Source organism: Scyliorhinus torazame, chromosome 8, assembly GCF_047496885.1.
Source record: "Scyliorhinus torazame isolate Kashiwa2021f chromosome 8, sScyTor2.1, whole genome shotgun sequence".
NCBI classification, from domain to species: Eukaryota; Metazoa; Chordata; class Chondrichthyes; order Carcharhiniformes; family Scyliorhinidae; genus Scyliorhinus; species Scyliorhinus torazame.
The window spans coordinates 54,482,588-54,497,775 of record NC_092714.1 but is presented as its reverse complement, the minus strand read 5'-3'; the positions used below and the strand labels follow the sequence as shown (position 1 = coordinate 54,497,775).

The 15,188-nt window shown below is 48.2% G+C and overlaps 1 protein-coding gene across 11 annotated transcripts in view; it reads right to left on the bottom strand.

The window, feature by feature from the left end:
• Window positions 1–15,188, bottom strand: part of bbx (BBX high mobility group box domain containing) — a 282,578-nt gene that overhangs the window by 211,880 nt on the left and 55,510 nt on the right. For 9 of the 11 annotated variants that reach the window (XM_072513622.1, XM_072513620.1, XM_072513624.1 and 6 more), the window contains one exon: window positions 5,022–5,076. The exons of the other annotated variants lie outside the window; for them this stretch is intronic. The gene's annotated coding sequence lies outside the window, so the exon portion shown is untranslated. The remainder of the gene's footprint in view (window positions 1–5,021; window positions 5,077–15,188) is intronic. 11 annotated transcript variants of the gene reach the window in all.

The window sequence follows — 15,188 nt, the reverse complement described above, 5'->3', positions numbered from 1 at the left end:
TGGGCGGAGAAGGCGGGCTATCCCCCACCGCCCCCCCAGGGAATTGTGGGACCCCAACCTCTGAGAACATTAAAAAAAGGATTCTGCCACACCAACAAAAATAAATATCTGCTTGTCCATGCTACTAAGACCCACCTTCCAACACTACCACCGCTAATAATAATAATAACCTTTATTAATGTCACAAGAAGGCTTACATTAACACTGCAATGAAGTTACTGTGAAAATCCCCTAGTCGCCACATTCCGGCACCTGTTCGGGCACACTGAGGGAGAATTCAGAATGTCCAATTCACCGAACAAGCATGTCTTTCGGGACTTGTGGGGGGAAACCGGAGCACCCAGAGGGCTAGCAAGGGCATCAAAATTAAGAGGAATATAGGAACACTCCTGACACCTTGTCAAGTCCGAAAGAAAAAAAAGAGGAGGTGCCACCGCCCAAGGAGCAACAGGATAAAGACTGCGACACCAGGCCTGGTCTAGTCCAGCGCTGCAACAAGATCAAAGACATGGAAGAACAAGCCCCAAGGACTACCATGACCCCCCTATCCTTACACCCCTTCCCAAGACTAGGCCCGTACGGTCCTGTGCAAGATATAGCACCTATAGAAACTCTGCTGAGACGGACCACCCCACCAGATACACCATCTGCCACCAAAAATAGAGGATATTAAAATCGACCTCACTCACAAACGTTCTAACAGCAAATCAACAGTCAGATCCAATTTAAGAGTAATGAGTAACTCCCCCTAAAGGGGAGCTCAACAAACCCCCATCCTCAAAAGGAAAATACACAGTCCTCTTGGGCCCCCCAAAAAATAAGCGCAGCTAAAACAAAATAAATTAGATCTGACTGCAGGGGACAGATCTAACCTTACCCCCCCTTACCCCCCACACCCTGCTCTGCTCCCACAATCAATATGCAGCTCAACATGATAAAACATTAATAAAGTAGGATAATTAATGGCACAGACATCATCCCCAAGAAATCTACTTGCACGCAGATATGACGGCAACATTAACAGGCAACATCATGATTATCAGGGAGTAGAGTCCAGGATCACAACTGAGGTGATAGGTAGTCATCAGGATAAAGACCACTCCACGGGGGCACGAAGAAAGTAGACATCAAGGATAAAGCAGAATCTAAATCAGCGATCCTTCCTCAGGATCTTCCAAGGATTTCAACTATCAGAACACGAGCTTCATTACTTCCAACTTGCCGACTCAACCGGGCCCAGGCGGTCAACAGCCGAGGTTCCCGAAGGGGAGTACATCCCGGCAGGCTCAGACAACCCACAACCCACTCGGCCGACACCAGGAACAGGGCCACACAGAACGAGAGGTTGGAAGGCCACCCCAACCCCAGGCCTCGGAAATGGGATTTAATATGCACCAACGAATTAGAGTTGCCCGTTCGACAGATAGAGACTACCAAGGCATGGCAGTCAAACTCGGCTGGGAACTTCTCCAACATCTTACCGGAGACACCAAGCTCAGCAGGGCTTCTCACCGGCTCCCCTCGTCCTCATTGGAACCCCTCAGGATGAACAGCAGCACGGTAGCACTGTGGATAGCACAATTGCTTCACAGCTCCAGGGTCCCAGGTTCGATTCCGGCTTGGGTCACTGTCTGTGCGGAGTCTGCACATCCTCCCAGTGTGTGCGTGGGTTTCCTCCGGGTGCTCTGGTTTCCTCCCACAGTCCAAAGATGTGCAGGTTAGGTGGATTGGCCATGCTAAATTGCCCTTAGTGTTGGGTGGGGTTACTGGGTTATGGGGATAGGGTGGAGCTGTTGACCTTGGGTAGGGTGCTCTTTCCAAGAGCCGGTGCAGACTCGATGGGCCGAATGGCCTCCTTCTGCACTGTAAATTCTATGATAAAAACAACAGGCCATGCAATAGGAACTCAATCGTACACAGGTCGGCTTCCACCAGGGCCAATGCTCTCTCTGTTGCAAGAAGCACCTCGCGTGCCCCCATCGCCTCCATAAAAACACCTTGCAATGCCCGAAACTGGGCTTTGACGTCCCGCACTGCGGAATCAAGCCATTCTGATGGATTAATTTTATCACTAGCAGCCATCAGCACCGTACCGTCAGGACGGGAATACTACCAAAAGTAGATCTGCCACCAAAGACAGGGCTCCACCCCAACTCCTTCCAGCTGCCACGAATGAACAAGCATTAAAGCCATTCATCTTGACTCAATAAAGCTGAAACACTGACCAACAACTCTTGGTGTGTCGTGTTAACCATGCACACCAAGTTTAAAAAAGTGTGCAAAAGGATAAAAATAAAGATTGAAATATGAGCAGAGCAAGAGCTCACAAAACACAGCCGTTCCCACGCTCACATCACATGATCCCCGTGCAAAAGATTCCATGAGTTGGCACCAGTTGGATCAGAGATGTACCCTTTGCAAGGTCCAACCGGAAACAGACTGCCTCTGTGTTCACCATGTATCAAGGACAGTAATTGACTCCCCAGGCAGGAATTCTAATGAGAGGAACCGAAGCTATTGACAGCCAACAGCCCCACTGGGTGACGCAGATAGGAGTGAAATGCAGGCGCCCTCTGGACTGCTCAGTAAAGCTGAAAATAAAGAATGCCCACAGCTGTCAGGCCATCATTGCAGAGGGGGTACCTCTCCATGGGACTGCTTTTGGCTGCAGCTCCGGGATAGGGTGGATGAGGAGAATTTAGAGACAGCGGTGACAGCATGCTGCTGAGAGGTCATATCCGAGGAAACTACTCATCTTCATTCTTGCTGGGGACCAGTTTGACATCTTGGAGATGCCGGAATCGTCACCAATTTGCATTCAAGTAGGTACTTAATTGTTCCAATTGTCTACCTATCACCCCTGGGTGGATAACCAGTGCTGGTTTAAGTTCCCACTCTAGCAAGATCACTCGGAGATGGAACACATTAGGGAATCAACCCAATGAACTGATTTCCATTTTGCTCCCTCCTCCAGACTCAGCTCTACTAGTCTGGGAAAATTCTATCATACGTTTCTCTGTAAGGATGTTTCATATTGGTTATTCAAGCAGATAAACAATTGCTTGCCTTGTTCACACAGGTTCAAGATCCCCACTATTTGGGATTTCTAATTAAGACACACTCTAGTGCAAAAGCCCAGAGAAAGTCTACAGGCAAGTATAAATGTAAAGAACTGGCACCATTCATTTATCACTGACCGCAATATCCAGGCCATGTCAAATCAGATACAAAGATATAAATAAAGAAGGAAAGGAAGTGAACAAGATGGGGGCGGGGGGGGGGGGGGGGGGGGGGGGGGGAATGACTGGAAAATCAAAAGGACAATTAAAAACAAGAGGAATTGAAAGCAGGTTACATTTGGCAATTGTCACATTAGCCCTTGAGAAGTTAATGAGTAAATGGCAGTTTACGTGTGTGCGACATGCAAGCATTCTTGACCCATGAAGTATGAGGCTAGTGGTCCTGTCCATCATGGTCAGAAACAGTCAAAGTCCTTTCCGAGGAACACAAGAATTGTTAAGACAAAGAGAGACCCAAGGTCCCATTGAGTTCATTTTTTACCATCTTGGGAATCCTAGGTCCTCCACCAACTTTTTCCTTCTCGGCACACTACGCTTACTACATCACCTCTATAAACTTGTACACTGTATCCCAAAATGATTTTCCGAATTTGCATTTTTCAGTGTCAAAACAACTTTGCATCTTGTAAATTATTGCCTTCCAACACTAACAAGTATGTGAACAACAATACTGCCAAGACAACCAAAAACATTCAAAAACATATAAGAACAATTTACTATCTATCTGCTGGAGTTGAGACCCCACCCGGGGGGAGGGGAGTTAAATGTGATAACTCGCTGGAGATGGGGTAAACAAATGTGGATGTCTATACCTTTCCAACCTAGCCACATAAATGATGATCCGCAGGAGTAGATATCAGATGGGCCATTTAAAGGGATAGTACAAAGGTGACAGATGAAGGATTGTGAAGGTAAGAGAACAGAGGAAGCAACTACAGGGGCCGCCGCGTAGTAAGCGAGGCCCCCAGCCAGAGAGGCCGGCCCGCCGATCGGTAGGCCGGCCCACCGATCGGTGGGCCAGGCCACATCAGAGGCGCCCCCCCCCCCCACCTAATCCTTCAACGCCAAGGTCCCACTGGCTCAGAGCAGGTTAGAACAGCGTCGGCGGGACTCGTTCTTTTCTTACGGCCGCTCGGCCCATCCTGGTCGGAGAATCGGCGGGCCCGCCGTGTAAAGCGGCCCACGACTGGCGCCGCGCCAACCACGCCGGCGCCAATTCTCCGCTCTGTGGAGAATCGTGAACCGGCGTCGGAGCGGCGTGGCGCAATTCACGCGGCCCGCCGGCGGTTCTCCGACCCGGCGCCGGATCAGAGAATCCCGCCGTACATTTTTAGAATTCTCTGCCTTTCCAAGTCGACTCCTCAAATGAACTTTGCAGACACAGCCATCCTGCTCTGTTTATGCACTTCCTTGCATTCCCATCTGACCATCCACTACTCACCCTCATCTTAATGTAATATCATACCTCTCCCTTGTTGTCTCCCTCAAAAAATATTGTTCAACACATTCCATTATTCTCACCGAGAAGTCTCTTCTTTCCCACCTTGCAGAAGGGGCACAGAACAGCAGGGAAAGGCAGAGGACTGGAGGTAGACAACTCCAGCCATCTTGTAACTGGCAGCTGCAGAGGAGGTGGCACTAGAAATGTACCTAGTCTCAATGTGCTTTGGAAGTTAGAGATGGGGACCTCCCAGCTGCCTGGCGACAGAAGTTAATATCACACAGCCACAAGGCATACACCACTGACTCATGTAGAAAAGTGGAATACGGTGGATGATGGAAAACAGAAACAGAAAATGCTATGGAGAGAAACAAAGAACATTTCAGGTTGATGACCATTCATCAGAACTGGGAAAAATTATCTCTACTGTTTAGGATTCACTCATGTCCACTTGATGTCAGCAGCCAGTGAAATAGGATAATGAGCACAACGATTCTTACCTTGACAGTTCTAATTCATGTCTTTCATCTTCCACACGCCCTTCAAGGGGAAGTACTGCAGGGGGACAAAGGCATCTTAGAGGAGGTCATACAGTCCAAGAGCATAACATCACAGCGCTCATGCAGACCATGCGCCAGCTCAGTTACACATATTTTGGGAGACTAGTAAGACAAATAGGTGGGTTATCAATTGGGGTGTCACATCACATCACAGATCAACAAGCAGGAGCAGAAAGTGGAGACAGGCAAGAGGGTGGAGAATCCCGAGGGGCGCAGGAGTCTCCAAGTTCTGCTCAGCAGGACAAAGATGGTCAACATCAGGCGGTGTTGATGAAAAGAGCGATTCTAGAGCAGCAGCAAAAGAAATGTGGAAGATGTTGCCTGGCTTTCCAACCTCATGGTGCATGCTTGCAGGGAAATTGGAGGAGTCCATCCCAGGAATGAATGCCTCGATGTCACAGATCTTTGTGATGATGTCTTCATCCATGGAAAGATTGGCTGACTGACAGTACACTGGCCTCACCAATGGATTGCACACTCCAAATGTCACATTCAAGGGGACTGATGTAACCTTAGCCGTGATGCTTTACTGTCCCATCAATTGCAACAAAATGCTCTGCAGTCTATTGATAGAAGGGAAGTGCACGTATCAAGAGAGGGAGGATGACGCAAGGGGAGATGAAAGTGATGACACTGCCTAAAGCACTTTCATTTCTCACCCATTGTCACCACTCAGTCGGAGTCCCACAGGATGGTTCCTGGAACTCTCTTCCTAACAGCACTGTGGGTGTACATGCACCAGATGGAGACTGCAGTGGTCCAGGAAGGTGGCACACCATCACCTTCTCATGGGCATTCAGAGATGAGCAACAATGCTCACATCCCATTAAATAATTTTTTTAAATTCCCAATGACCAAGTCTGCTCCTATATAGGTGCAAGTGGAACTGTGGTTAGCAGGATTCTCCCAGCACCCAGATATGTGCAGCCTGCCACTACACCTGCTGAATCTAGAGGGTTTGTACCGCACAGGAATATCAGAGTTGAGAATTGTAACTACATAAGAGTATGCACATGAGTGTTTGCACATTAGATCATTAGTTTTCCAATTAGTATCTGAGTCACATAAAAATTACTTATTTGTACTACTTGCCGACCGTACCATTTTTACCTGCTGCCAGGCATGAGGTCCTCTCCCTTTTGATGAATGAAAAACAAGACATAATGCTGAGCAATGGGTGTCTGAAATGGATAGCCTGTTGATTGCAGTATTACGTGGGGAAAAGAGATCTAAGCGGGTTCAGCATGTAGCTGCTGGATGGATACACTGATACAAAACTAACTAAATCTCACCAACATGAGGCCTCTCTGGAATCCCAGTAGCAATATGCACCCTAGCTGGTGCCACGGACACATTATGTGCCTCCTTCTAAGATACACGGCAATCTGTGCCTTGCCCCTCCTGCAGCTGCAATCCTAGCAAACCACAATCATTGGCAGGGGCATGTTGAAGAACTCCTCCAGGTTTGTTGTAGCACAGGAACCATGTGTTCAGTGTCACGATTGTTTGCTCAGTAACACTCCTCATTGTCATCTGGCTTTGATTGCCCTGGTCTCGAGGCAAACCTTTTTGGCTCCTCACAGGCTGGCATCAGCCACATTTAAGTGGCCGGCAGTAGTCTGTCCTGAGATGCAAGGAACTCAGGAAAAGTGGGCTGATGCAGGACAAATGGCTGCTCCTGGAGAATTTTAAACATCTGCATAATTATCTTTTTGTGGTTGTAATAAAGCTGCACAATAATGTCAATAAAAGCAAAATACCGTGGATGCTGGAAATCTGAATCAAAACAGAAAATGCTCGACAAACTCAGAAGGTTTGGCAGCAACTGTGGGGAGAAATAGAGTTTAACGCTTCAAGTCCAAATAACCCTTTTCTTCAGAACAGAATAAAGGAGTGGAAGTCCTGAGGGGGAGAATTTTAAGGATGGCGAGCGATTGGTGTTTGCCATCCTGAGAATCTGCGCCTAATGTGCAGCCACCAACTCTCGAACTCCCACTGCCATTTAACACTGTCTCGAGGAATGATTGGCAGTAGGCAGCGCTTCCGTCCATCTTGGAAGGATGTCCCTCCCGGAAGAGCTGTCAACCAATCAGGTTGGCCAACAGCTCTTTAACGCAGCCAGGCACAGCGCTGCAGCAGCCAGACGGGGTACTGCAGCATTCTCCTTTTTGATAAAATAAAGTCAGTTCATGATGGATTAAAGTATTTCAAAAGGTATTTATTACATTGTCTAATAATTTTAGATGAATTTCCACAATGAAGTTGGTACATGAATCTTTGAAATTCGGACTGACAACATCGTGCCCAGCTTCAGAAGTAAATCAAATTACATTTCAGCAATTTCTGTTTGCAAGACTAATTTTTTTAATCCCTCCTTCTTGAATTGGCTGTCACATTTCTTGACATTAAATCCTGACTATAGTTTAAATTCAGAACTTCATTGGCTATGAAGTCTTTGGGACAGATTACAGTGGTGAAAAACACGACACAAATCCAGGCTTTCTTTCCAAAATAAAACCATTAACAAGTCTGGCAAAGATGATAACATCGTTTTACAAACTTTTCCAAAATACCCCAAAAGTTGGAAGCCATAAAAAAAATAAGGAAATGTCTTCTCTGAGCTAATAGTCACAAAAGTACATGATTGTGATTTCAATACAAAACGTAAAGTATTTTTTTTATCTCACCAAGACCTAGATATGCACATGGAGGAAAACGGCAAAATGCACAAAATAATCTTTCATACAAAACAAGCACCCGATCCATCTTCTTCTATTAATCCACTTCCAGCTCTTTGGATACTACAGCTTTTGCTAGTAATGCTGGATTCTGCATACGATATATTGCTATGCGACATAATTCAAGTCCATTCGAACAGACAATATATAACCAATTGTTTCTTTTTAGAAAAGCTATTTTGCAATGGTGGAAAATTTGCAGTTCTCAAATTCTTTACTGTCACTTTGGTAAATTTAAATTATGGGAAACTATTTTTCCTTTTGCAATTAAAAGGATCAATCTTCCCTTAATTCATTCTTGGGGTCAGATCACAGCAAACCAGTGTAGCCATAGAACAGATTTGTGATGGAAGTCGGGTGTACAAGTACACAATTGGGTGGCACAATGCAGTCTCTCTAGTTGAGATATTCTCCACATTGCACTGTCAGAGGCTGCGCATGCGCATGGCGGCAGCCTCCAGCGACCGCGCCGTGCTCCACGGCGGATTCAGACCGCGCAGCTGCCACGCTGGTATCCAGTCGGGATACTAGTGTGGCAGCTGCGGACTCAGTCCGTGGCCGCCCTGGTCGGGGGCAGGCCGATAGGAGGGCAGGGAGCGCCTTATACGCTGCCGGGCAATTTTGGGGCGGTTCAGGTCAGCTGCAAGCCAATCGAGGGCACTATGTTTCGGGTCCAGCTCTGCAGTCTGAATCCGCCACGGAGCACGGCGCAGCCTCTGACCTGGAAGTGCGGGGGCCCTGTATCTGCAGCAAAAGCTGCTAGTTTCACTCTGGTTCACTGCTAGCCCCCTGCAGGGCTAGGAATATGTGGCCCTTTCACTCCAGTTTCTCTGGCGTGAATGTCCACAGTTTTTACCACGGTAGAGAATCCAGCCCCTCGTGTCAGAAGCAAGATGCACTTGCAAGCACTGTGCAGCATAGGTTTCAGCTAAGTGCACAAGAATATGTGTAGCAATATCATGGGACCCAGCTGACAGTTGTAATCTCTGATCAACAACTTGCATTTATAAAAATTATAATAATTTTAAAATGTCAAATTGCATAGATACAAGTGTTCTATGTTTATTTTTCAAAGTTAAGAGTGAAGTTGTGAAGGCAAATACACTGAATTTCAATCAATGCAAAAGTCACCTTTTTTGTTGTTGTTGGGACTTATCATGAAGGCTTTCTAAATTTCTACTACAGCCCACTTCTTTGATAATAATAATAATCGCTTATTGTCGCAAGTAGGCTTCAATGAAGTTACTGTGAAAAGCCCTTAGTCGCCACTTTCCGGCACCTGTTCGGGGAGGCCAGTACGGGAATTGAACCCGCGCTGCTGGCCTTGTTCTGCATTAAAAGCCAGCTATTTAACCCACTGTGCTAAACTCACCCCTTCACTTCGCGTTTATTTTTTGTAAAATCAGTAGCACACTGTAATATTTACGTTCTCAGTACATCACAGATATAACTGCATAGATATAAAATGTCCCTTTTATTAAGGATCCCTCCTTCACTAAAATATTAGTTTAGCCTATGTCCAAATATTAAATTTTACCCATTTCTAAACTCTAAGTAAAACCCTCCACAAGAACCTTTCCACTATATTTATGTTGTATGTATTAACATCACCCCACAGAGAAAAATAAATTAACAAATGCATTGTGGATATTTGCATAGGGGGAAAGAGCTGAAAACAAATTGAATAAAATGTTTTATAAAGTTATACAATGGTTTTTAAGACCATATTTCACTTTATCTGATATTTGTATGTGCTGAATCCTGTTGCCACCCAGATATTAAAGACTATCGTGCCATTAAATGCGGTACAGCTTTCTGGTTGTAATGACAGACTTCAAAATATTGCTGGAAATGATGGATGCAACCAAATATAGCTGGAGAATCTGGCTCTGCACAGGAATTACCAAACAAAGATTAGGTGACACCGCTCTGCAGAGCACCTCTGTTCAGTCTGTAAGCAAGACTCCGAGCTTCTTGTTGTCTGTCATTTTAATTCTCCAGTTTGCACTCACATTGACCTCTCCGACCTCAGCCTCCTACAATATTCCAATGCAGCTCAACGCAACCTCAAGGAATAACAGCTCATTTCCCGATGAGCCTTCTGGACTCAACACGGAGTTCACCAATTTCTGCCCCTGCCTTAACTTTATTTGCTTTTTTCTTTATTGGCTTTGATGTCACTCTAAGTTTTCTCACTTTTTGACAGAAGATGTTCATCACTCTGCCATTCACACCTCTTGTAGATACATCTTCTATTGTTTCCCCTTGTCCTATTACCACTCTATTTGGCCCTGCACATTTACCATTTAATTTCCACCTTAGCACAAACCTTTTCTTTTTTTATTATTACCTCACTCACCTTTTCACTTTCCTGAAACTTATGGCAATCTCTAACCTTGTCCAGTTCTGATGAAATGTCATCAGCCTAAAAGGCGATCTATATTGCTCTTCGCACAGATGCTACCCAACGTGATAAGTAGTTTCTGGTTTTATTGAAGAATTTGTGCAGTTTGGAAACAAGAATACCAGAATGCTTCTTTCCCACTCCAAAATGGTAAATAATTGAAGACACAGCAACCCGAGACGTGTCTTTCACAATTTGCTCTATGCTATATGCAGGAGTTGTACATAATAATAATAGCTTATTGTCACAAGTAGGCTTCAATGAAGTCATCGTGAAAAGCCCTTAGTCGCTTTTGTAAGGGCCCCGAAGAATCCAGCACGAGTTTTAAGGATACAAAATAATAAAGTTTATTTACTATAACAATATATACATAGCAGTAGCAGTAACTTCCCTTGCTACCTTCTCCTTCCTGCTGGTTCCTGGACTGGCCAGCTTATTTATAGTAGGAGTTTCTCCGCCCCCCTCATTGGGGAAGTTCATACTCCCATAGAATTGTGGGATAATCATTAGTCCCCAGCCAATCGTCAGTAGGCAGGTTATAACATCCCTCCCCCCCAAAGTCCGAGGAATCCACCGTAGGCCCTGGCGAAGGGAGGCGTCGAACTAGTTTGGCCGCAGGCCGGACGCCATTTGCACGCGGCGCTGGATCAGGCGGCGTATAACGAGACGGAGACCGGCGCTTCCGTGATGAACGGCGCGGTTGTACATCCACGGCCTGTGGACCCGAGGATTCCCCCTCTGATTCATCCTGTGTCTCCATCTCGGAGTCAGAGTCTGCTGCCTCCGTCATGTCAGCGTCTCTGTCCCCATTCGGTCCCGTCATGACCTGCGCAGGCTTTGAGTGAGGCACCAGTGGAAGATTTGGAGGGCTACCTTCCCTTGTTTCTGGTCTTTGCCGCTGTTGAACTGAGCTCCGGGGGCGGGGAATCTTTTGCGGGGATGATCTTCTGGACCGGACATGGTCTACATGTTTTCGCTGGAGACGACCCTGGGCTTGCACTTGGTACGATATAGGGCCCGTTTGGCGAAAGATTACCCCAGGAACCCATTGGGCACCACCAGCAAAATTCCGCACGAATACTGGGTCACCGGGCGCAAACTGCCGAATCGGACGATGCTGAGACAATCCCGGTCCCTGCCGTTCTTGTGTGCGGCGTACTTTTGCGCCAATGTCCGGGAAGACCATACTAAGGCGGGTGCGAAGTCTCCGGCCCATTAGGAGTTCTGCGGGAGCTACCCCAGTCACTGTATGGGGGGTGGTCCTGTACGTAAACAAAAACCGAGCCAGTCTCGTGTCCATTGATCCGGAAGACTGCTTCTTTAGGCCTCTTTTGAATGTTTGCACTGCACGCTCTGCCAACCCATTTGAAGCTGGGTGGTAAGGGGCAGTGCGGATATGGCGGATGCCGTTCATCTTTGTAAACCTAGCAAACTCCTCACTCGTGAATAGAGTGCCATTATCCGTGACCAGCACCTCGGGGAGGCCATGCGTGCTAAATGATAAACGCATTTTTTCAATTGTTGCGCAGGACGTTGTCCCCTGCATCTTATGCACCTCCAGCCATTTGGACTGGGCGTCAATTAGTAGAAGGAACATGGATCCCTGAAAAGGGCCTGCGAAATCTGCATGTAAGCGTGCCCAAGGCCGCCCTGGCCATTCCCAGTGATGTAGGGGCGCGGCCGGCGGAAGCTTCTGATGCTCCTGGCAAATGGAGCAGTTTTGGGCCACCTTCTCAATGTCGGTGTCGAGGCCTGGCCACCAGACATAACTCCGGGCCAACATTTTCATCTTGGTCACGCCCGGATGCCCATTGTGCAAGTCTGATAATATCAGCTCCTGGCCTTTTTCCGGGACAACCACACGCGCCCCCACAAGAGGATGCCGTCTTCCACGCTGAACTCTGACAGCTTGGAGGAAAATGCCCGTAACTCGCCTGGGAGCTGTCTATGCTGCCCACCATACAGGACTATGTGCCGAACCTTTGACAGGACTGGCTCCGTCTGGGTCCACTCACGGATCTGTGATGCCGTGACAGGCAAGGTGTCCATAAAATTTAGGGTTGCGACCACCTCACCGGTCGTGGGGGTCGACATGGGGCCGGTCGATAAAGGCAATCGGCTCAGTGCATCGGCATTTGCTATCTGCGTACCTGGTTTGTGCTCCAGAGAATACTCATATGCAGCAAGCAACAAAGCCCAGCGCTGGATCCGTGCAGAAGCAATGGGCGGTATCGGCTTATCCTCTCTGAAGAGTCCCAGCAGGGGCTTATGATCAGTCACGATAGTGAAATGGTGGCCGTACACATACTGGTGGAAGCGTTTCACCGCGAAAACCACTGCCAGGCCCTCCTTCTCGATCTGCGCGTACTTCTTCTCCGCTGCAGTCAATGTGCGGGAGGCGAAAGCTATCGGTCGCTCGGCCCCGTTCTCTACCTTGTGTTACAGGACAGCCCCAATACCATACGGGGATGCATCACATGTGACGAGCAAAGGCTTTCCCGGATCATAGTGGGTTAGTAACCCAGACGACGACAATTGTTGCTTTACCCGCCGGAAAGCGGTTTCTTGCGGCTGACCCCAAACCCAGGTGTGATTTTTCTTTAGCAGCAGGTGTAAGGGGGCCAGCGTAGTTGCCAGATTGGGGAGGAACTTCCCGTAATAGTTTACGAGACCGAGAAAAGAACGAAGATGCGAAGTGTCAGTCGGGGTGGGGGCATGTTGAATTGCACGCACCTTCTCTGCGACGGGGTGCAGACCCTCGCGGTCCACCCGATAACCTAGGTAGACTACTTCTTTTGCCTGAAATACGCACTGTGTGTGACGTAAACGGACTCCAGCCTCCGAAAGGCGTTTAAGGACAGCCTCCAGATTTTCCAAATGCTCTTGCTCTGACGTCCCTGTAATCAACACATCATCTAGGTAGACAGCCACACGTGGTAAACCTCTCAAAATGCCCTCCATAACACGTTGAAAAATTGCACAGGCAGAGGATACTCCAAAGGGCAACCGTGTATATTCATACAGGCCCCGGTGTGTGTTAATTGTTACATATGGTCGGGAGGCAGGGTCCAGCTCCAACTGCAGGTAGGCGTGACTCATATCTAATTTTGTGAATGAGAGTCCGCCTGCAAGTTTCGCGTAGAGATCCTCTATGCGAGGCATTGGGTATCGGTCGAGTCGGGAAACTGTATTCACTGTAAGTTTATAGTCACCACACAAGCGAACTGTGGCATCTGGCTTCATTACTGGCACAATTGGTACTGCCCAGTCAGCAAAACGGACAGGCCTGATAATACCCAAACTCTCCAAACGAGTGAGCTCCCCTTCTACCTTCTCGAGCAAAGCGTAAGGCACTGGGCGCGCCCGGAAATAGCGCAGTGTGGCTCCTGGTTCAACTTGGATACGGGCTACGGCCCCTTTTATTTTCCCCAGACCAGGCTGGAATACCTCTGGGTATCGTCCTAGCACCTCAGTCAACCCTCCAGAAACTGTTTGGAGGATGTGCTGCCATTGCAACCGCAAATGGCGCAACCAGTCCCGACCCAACAGGCTGGGCCCATGGCCACGCACTACGATAAGTGGGAAACGCCCCTCCTGGCGTCCATAGACAACAGGGGTCATTGTAGTTCCTGCAATGTCCAGTGGTTCCCCCGTGTAGGTGGCCAACCTGGCCTGTGAGTCAGTTAGTGTAAGGGTCTGTATACCCTGCTTGATGCGGTCGAATGTCCTCTGGGCGATCACGGAGACCGCTGCGCCAGTATCCAACTCCATCTCCAGCGGGTGGCCATTGACCCGTACTGTCACCTTAATGGGGGCCACACGGGGAGCTGCCACACAATGCAGCTGCAGGCAGTCGTCCTCCGTCTCCACGTCCTCAGGAGTGGTCGCCGCAGGTTCATCCACATGGAAGGTACGGCCTCTGGGCTGGTCCCAGTTACGGCCCCTGGGCTGGTCCCAGTTTCGGTCGGAACGACGGCGCCTCTGGCGTCCCCAGGACCGCCGTCCGCGACGGGGTCGGCGCCTACAAGTCTGACTCCTCATCCATTGGCTCTGGAGAAGGCTCCCTTCGGGGAGGAATGTCCGATGGCCACTGGCGTCGGTCTGGTCGTTGCCTCGCCCAAGGTACCGCAGGAGAGCGGGGGGACGTTTTTGGGCGGAAAGGGTTTCGCCCCAAGGCATGCACTTCCATTCCCTGTAGCTCCTGTACTCCTCGCTCTGCGCTCTCTCGGGACAAGACTATTTGTATTGCCTGTTGAAAAGTCAATGTTGGCTCCGCTAACAACTTTCTCTGGGTGGCCGCGTTGTTAATACCGCAAACCAAACGGTCGCGTAACATTTCTGACAAGGTCTCACCATAGTCACAGTATTCCGCAATCCCGCGTAGCCTGGATAAAAAAAAATCGGCAAGGGATTCTCCAGGGGTCCTCTCAGCGGTATTAAACCGGTAACGCTGGACTATCGTGGACGGGGTTGGGTTAAAGTGTTGCCCCACTATATTCACAAGTTCGTCAAACGTTTTGGTGTCCGGCGCAGCTGGGTACGTAAGGCTCCTAATCACCCCAAACGTATGCGGTCCGCAGGCGGTGAGCAATATGACCACCTGGCGCTCGTTTTCAGTGATATTGTTTGCCCAGAAATAGTAACGCATCCGTTGCGTGTACTGGTTCCAGCTTTCCAGCGCAACATCAAAAACATCCAAACGTCCGTACAGAGGCATGGTATAATAGAAAACAACTTCCAACCTGTATCCAACAAAAATCCAGGGAGGTGGCTTCAGCAGTGTAGACAGCTATTCACTTTTACCTTCGTCGCCAGTTTTGTAAGGGCCCCGAAGAATCCAGCACGAGTTTTAAGGATACAAAATAATAAAGTTTATTTACTATAACAATATAAACATAGCAGTAGCAGTAACTTCCCTTGCTACCTTCTCCTTCCTGCTGGTTCCTGGACTGGCCAGCTTATTTA